This window comes from Triticum aestivum, chromosome 3A (assembly GCF_018294505.1).
Source record: "Triticum aestivum cultivar Chinese Spring chromosome 3A, IWGSC CS RefSeq v2.1, whole genome shotgun sequence".
NCBI lineage: Eukaryota > Viridiplantae > Streptophyta > Magnoliopsida > Poales > Poaceae > Triticum > Triticum aestivum.
This window is the reverse complement of record NC_057800.1, coordinates 700800361-700807614: the sequence shown is the minus strand read 5'-3', so window position 1 is coordinate 700807614 and position 7254 is coordinate 700800361.

The window sequence follows — 7254 nt, the reverse complement described above, 5'->3', positions numbered from 1 at the left end:
CCCCTGGGACCGGTGCACCGGTTCAGCCTCGTCAGATGGACCCGCGTCGTCAAAACACCGTTATACCTCAGGATGCTTTAACACCTCCGGGTCACTACTCCAACCCAATGGACAATCTTGTTGCGGCTACTGCATGGCTGGAGGCCATTCCAATTGAAGGTGACTCGCCGCAGGCAGTAGAGACGCGACTGGTCAAGGAACTTCTGAGGACAGCTTTGGCCCAACAGGAAGCGTACTCGTACAGCCGCGACCGGATCCACTCGACCCCCCGTCCAAGCCGGAGCTATAGCAGACATATGGATGAACCAGCAGTGTCGAGTAATGAATGACGTGGAGCACCCCATGGCAACAACCCGACGGGTGGTGCTGATGACGCTTAGGAAGTGGTAAACCGGGCCCGAGCGCGTAGGGAGGCCGAGTTAGCTGCACAGCATCAGGCTCGGCAGCTCACACCGGTTCGTCCAACCGTCTCGATCGAACCTGGTGTTACTTCTAGTTCTTTGGGGGTGCCTTGCCTTATCCCTGCTTTACGCAACGTGCGCCTGCCCAAGGATTTCAAAGGCCCGCGCAAGGTACCAAATTACACGGCGGATCAACCTCCAGAGACATGGGTGGAGAGCTATGAGATGGCCATGGAGATGCTTGATGTGGATGACGCGGCGTGTGCGAAATACTTCACCATGATGCTTGAAGGAACGGCCCGTACTTGGTTAAAAAGCTTGCCGGCTAATTCTATCAGTTCATGGGCCCAATTACGCACCCGGTTTATCAGCAATTTCAAGGATACCTGTAAACAGCCTATGTCGATAGTGGACTTGGCTGCATGCGTCCAGGAGGAAGGACAGTTAACAACTCATTGGGTGCGCCGGGTTTCACAAGTGTTGCACTCATCAGACCGCATCAACGCTGACACCGCAGTATTAACCCTAGAAGGCAACTGCCGGTTTGGGCCCCTGAAGCTGAAGTTGGGACGGATGAAGCGTCATTGCACTGACATGGGGACCCTCATGGCCGCTTTGGTGAAATATGCTGATTCAGATAGTACCAAGGATCCCGAATCTGATGATGACAAGATAGGAAAGGGAAAGAAGAACAGCAGCTCCAAAGGTCAGCAGCATCACTGGGCAGGCAATAGTGGTGGAGGCAAGCGTAAAGCGGATGGTAACATGGACTTTGTGGCTAATACCAATGCACAGGACAATGGCCAGCCACGCAAGGGTAGACCGAAAAATCGTAATGGAGCACCCAACCCTAACCCAAACCGCCTAAACTATCTGCTAAGCCAGCCCTGTCCAAGACATGGGACGAAGGAGGCGCCAGCGAATCACCTTTGGAAGGATTGCTTTATTATGCAGGAGTTCAAGAATTCTAATAATTTCCGTTATGATCACGAATCTGGCGGTGGCTCAGGATCCGGGCCGGGTTACGGTGGAGGAAGTTCCGGTTCAGGATTCAATGGTAATCCGGGCGGACATAATGGTCAAAATAGTCAGAAAAACCAGGGTGGTTACAACCAACAGCAGCAACAGTCAGGTTACCAGAGAAACCCAAAGCAGTTGAGTAGTGGGCAGTACCATGTCTTCACCACTAGCTTGGACAAGCGAGATCGGAAGGTTCAGAGGCGGGCGGTCAACTCTGTTGAACCGGCCATACCCCGTTATCTACGTTGGTCTGAATAGCCAATCATATGGAGCAGAGAGGATCACCCACCCCAGGTCGATAATCCGGGTCAGTTGGCTCTGGTGGTGGCGCCTCAGGTGGGAGGTTATAAGTTCACCAAGGTGCTCATGGATGGAGGTAGCAGCATTAATATCTTGTACTATGAGACCTTCCGTCGTATGGGACTGACAGATAAAAATCTTAAATCGTCTAATACGGTGTTCCATGGTGTAGTACCTGGCAGATCAGCGTATCCTATTGGCAAGATAGCTCTAGAAGTGGCCTTTGGGGATGACCATGATTCCAGGTCGGAGACATTGACGTTTGAAGTGGTGAAAATCCAGAGTCCGTATCACGCCCTGTTTGGGCGACTGGCTTACGCCAAGTTTATGGCACGACCCTGTTATGTGTATTTACAGCTCAAGATGCCGGGTCACAGGGGGACAATAACGGTTCACGGAAGCCGCAAAATCGCTTTGGAATGCAAGGAAGGAGATGCGGCTTATGCAGAGTCGGTTTGTGCCACCGAGGAGTTGAAGTACTATAAAGACAATGTTGATTCGGCGGACATGACTCCGTTGAAGAAGCCAACTACGGAGCATGATCCGGCCCTGAAGTTCAAATCGGCAGCAGAAACTAAGCTTGTTGACTTCGTACCTGGTGATTCGTCCAAGCAGTTCAGCATCAGTGCCAACTTGGATCCGAAATAGGAAAGCGCGCTCATCGAGTTCATCCGTGAGAATCGGGACATTTTTGCATGGAAGCCCTCTGACATGCCAGGTGTACCGAGGCAACTCGCTGAGCACACACTTAATGTGGATCCTAAATATAAACCGGTGAAACAGTTCCTCCGCCGGTTTAACGAAGAAAGACACAAGGCGATTGGAGAAGAGGTAGCCAGGCTCTTAGCAGCTGGCTTTATTGTTGAAGTTTTTCACCCTGAGTGGCTTGCCAATCCGGTGCTGGTCCTCAAGAAAAACGGCACCTGGCGCATGTGTGTGGATTACACAGATCTTAATAAGGCTTGTCCAACAGATCCTTTTGCCCTCCCCCGTATTGATCAAATTATTGATGCTACGGCGGGTTGTGAGCGTTTAAGTTTTTTGGATGCGTATTCTGGCTATCATCAGATCAAAATGGCAGTTAAGGACCAGGAGAAGACAGCATTTATAACCCCCTTTGGAGCCTTCTGCTATGTGTCTATGCCCTTTGGGATCAAGAGTGCCCATGCAACTTACCAACGGTGTGTACAAAATTGTCTTCACAAGCAGATTGGCCGTAATGTACATGCTTACGTGGATGATATCGTGGTTAAGTCCAGGGAGAAGGAGACTCTGATTGATGATTTGAAGGAAACCTTTGATAACCTGAGAACATACAAGATGATGCTTAATCCGGACAAGTGTGTCTTTGGTGTACCAGCGGGCAAGCTATTGGGTTTTCTGGTGTCCAACAGGGGAATTGAGGCTAATCCGGAGAAGATCACGGCTATCACCTCCCTGGCTAAGCCGAAGTGTATCAACGATGTTCAACGCCTGGCAGGCAGGATTGCCGCGTTAAGCCATTTTATCAGTCGTCTTGGTGAGAAGGCAATCCCTTTGTATCAGATGTTGAAAAAAACGGATCAGTTTGTTTGGAGCTCCGCCGCTAATGAAGCATTTGAGGACTTAAAGCGGCAGTTGGCCAATCCACCTGTGCTCACCGCTCCCATTGACAAGGAGCCGTTACTGCTATATGTTGCTGCTAATGCTCGGGCGGTCAGCGTGGCTATTGTGTTGGAGCGAGAGGAGGCAAGCAAGGAGCATCCGGTTCAATGACCGGTCTATTATATCAGCGAGGTGCTAATCGAGTCCAAGCAAAGGTATCCGCATTGGCAGAAGCTGGTATATGGAGTTTTTATGGCAAGCCGGAAGCATACACAATATTTCCAAGGGCACCCAATTACGGTGGCCAGTTCTGCTCCTTTGGGAGATATCATCCAGAACCGGGAAGCAACTGGCCGGATTGCAAAGTGGGCCATAGAGCTGGGGCCGTACGGTTTGCAGTATGTGCCTCGGACAGCGGTTAAGTCTCAAGCACTTGTTAATTTCATCAATGATTGTACGGAAATGCAAGCACCTGAAGAAAAGCCGGATCACACGTATTGGACCATCCATTTTGACGGATCCAGGCAGTTGGAAGGCTCGGGGGCTGGAGTCGTATTAACTTCCCCACGAGGTGATAAGTTTTGTTATGTTCTCCGCTTAATGTTCCCTTGTACTAACAATGCAGCTAAGTATGAAGCCTTGCTCCATGGTCTCCGGATGGCTAAGGAGATGAATCTAAGTCGAGTTAAGTGCTTCGGTGACTCGGACCTTGTGGCTCAGCAAGTGTCTGGCACTTGGGACTCCAAGGACCCACTCATGGCAGCGTATCGTCAGGAGGTAGATACTGTTGCAGGTTATTTCAAAGGCTATCAGGTGGACCACGTGGACCGGCGGAAAAATGAAGCGGCGGACGCTTTAAGCCGGCCGGGCTCTCAGCGCAAACCGGTCCCGCCCAATGTTTTTCTGGATGTGCTGCACAACCCGTCGGTCAAGATCCCTGGTGAAGAGGATTTGGCTATTCCTGATCCGGAGGCTTAGTTGGTGGCGGCTCTTCATGTTATTCTGGATTGGACGCTTCCTTACCTGGCGTACAAGAACCGGGGCGAGTTGCCAGAGGATGAGATTCTGGCCCGGTAGATAATCCGGCGATCCAAGTCCATGGCTATCATCAACGGCGAGTTGCATCATTGCAGTGTATCAGGAGCTTTTCAACGCTGCGTGTCTCCTGAAGAAGGCCGTGAAATTTTGCGTGAGATTCACGAAGGAGATTGTGGTCACCACGCCGGTTCAAAGTCTCTGGTAGCTAAAGCGTTTTGCCATGGCTTCTATTGGTTAACTGCTCATGCTGATGCTGAGGATCTGGTCAGACGATGTGATGGTTGCCAAAGGTTTTCAAGACGTGCTCATGTACCAGCTCAAGAATTGAGAATGATTCCAATTACTTGGCCGTTTGCGACTTGGGGGCTGGATATGGTTGGGCCTTTCAAAAGGTCCAAAGATAAGAAGACCCACCTCCTGGTGGCGGTTGACAAGTTTACAAAGTGGGTGGAGGCAGAACCTGTTAGCAAGTGTGATGCGGCCATGGCGGTTCAGTTCATCAAAAAGGTGATTTTCCGGTTTGGCTTTCCGCATAGTATTATCACAGATAATGGTACCAATTTGTCCAAAGGTGCTATGAAGGAGTTCTGTGAACGGGAGCACATCCGGCTCGATGTTTCATCAGTGGCACATCCACAGTCCAATGGTTAAGCAGAAAGAGCTAATCAAGAGATCTTGAGAGGCATCAAGCCCCGGCTCATGGTTCCTTTGCAGAGAACGCCGGGTTGTTGGGTAGAAGAATTACCATCTGTGTTATGGAGCATCAATACAACACCCAACAGATCAACATGATACACACCGTTCTTCATGGTTTATGGAGCGGAGGCGGTTCTCCCCAGTGATATCCGTCATGATTCACCTCGTGTAACGGCTTATATTGAAACGGACAACAAGACAGCACGGCAAGATGCTTTGGACCGGTTGGATGAAGAGCGTGACATCGTAGCCGCCCGATTGTCGATTTACCAGCAGGATCTTCGTCGTTATCACAGTCACCGAGTCAGAACCAGAACCTTTCAGGAAGGAGATTTGGTGCTTCGGCTCATCCAAGATCAGACTGATATGCATAAGTTATCCCCACCTTGGGAGGGGCCTTTCTTGGTCAGCAAGAATCTGCACAACGGGTCGTACTATCTGATCGATATTCGAGAGCATAAAGACTCACGTACATCAGAGGAGGAGACTAACAGGCCATGGAACATAGCTCATCTTCGGCCTTACTATACCTGAGCCATTGGCTACACTTATGTACATATTACGACAATGTATATATTATGATTAAATATAATAAACTGAACCTCAGCTAAAGCGGGGTATCTGTTCTTTTACATCATGTGAGGTTACACGGAGTTGCTCTAAAGCGGCCTCCGGTTTACCCCTTGAGTTCGCTTTTTAAAAGCATCATGTTATATCACTTGGGGGTTTGGTCGTGTCCGAACCAATACCATGCCTCTTGATAGGCGAGAGCCACCAGATCACTTGGGGACTTGGTCATGTCTGAACCAGTCATGCCTCTTGATCGGCTTAAGGCCACAGAATCACTTGGGGGCTTGGTCGAACCCGAACCATGACCATGCCACTTGATCGGCGTAAATGCCACGGTTTCATTTGGGGACCTGGCTGACTAGAACCATAGTTACACCTAACGGGAGCTTGGTCGTGTTCGGCCATGGTAACACCATCTGATCATCTCAAATAAACCTTTTTTGCAATGTTTTGTCATTGCACTTGATTTACACTTTTCTTTGAAGGGTTTTTTTGCTTTTTATTGCGTTTTTTAAACCGACAAAGTTTTTTAACCAATCAATTGACAAAACACAGTTCACGTTAATCCGGAGACTATTTGCCCGGTTTGATCCTTGTTGTTAACATCCTCTTATGGAGTAACACAGTGTTTATTATAACCCGACACGGTTTACATGGTAAACCAACGTCATATATATACATGAGCTGTTATCTCCTCCAACAGTGTGGGTTTGCAAAACTCCGCTTCAAGATTGGCCAAGCCAACTTCACGCTCAACGATGGCAGGTATTATATATCTCAAAAATTTGATTATATACTTAAAATTTTGTTTTGATTTCATATATGCAGACATCATATTCCGCCTGACGGTACAACCGCGGTGGCACTTGACGAATTTTTCATTTCAGAAAGTGTTTTGGAAAGTTCATTACCACAGGAAGAACAAATTATGCACGAAGGCATATCAACATCAAAGGTATCAGCTAGCCTATTACAAGGCAACATGGTGCCCATAATAATATAATTGTTTTTTCGCAAAGGAGAGGCAGTTTTAAAACCAGCTTCCGGTTCAAGCTTGGTCACCAGCCCGGCCTGATGGTTGTGGGTCATCCTGCGCCGCTTCAGCCTCCGTTTCTCTACCCAGTGGCTGGAAATCCACAGTTGTCCAGTTGATTCCCATTAATGCTTGAAAAACAGCTTCATCATGGATCAGCAATGACGGGTCAATATCGGGAGCGTAAGTATGCTTACGGATTGGAGGGATCAGATTTTCCGATTCATGGATTGGTGCAGCTATTCGCTTGTTCTGACTATCATATTGGGCTTGATAATGAGACAAGTCTGCTTCCTCAGCCAATTGACAAGCTAGCGGACGTACCTCCCGGTTTATTGCTCGCAGATCCGCTTCACCAAATTCTGACCCATCTTCCTTCAAGCTGGGATAGCCCTGAGCCACTTCAATAGGATCAAAATCCGGCACCCAGGCTTTTGCCCGGATTAAGGCATTGATTGCACCGGTTCGAGCAGCAGATTTCTTCAGCTCTTCAACCTGGGCAGGAAGCACCGACAGTTTCATCAGAGTATCTTGAATCAAAGTGGGCGCCGGTTTGTTATGCGATGTGGTACAGATGATCCGCTGGGCACCAGTATACAATTGTTCAACCAA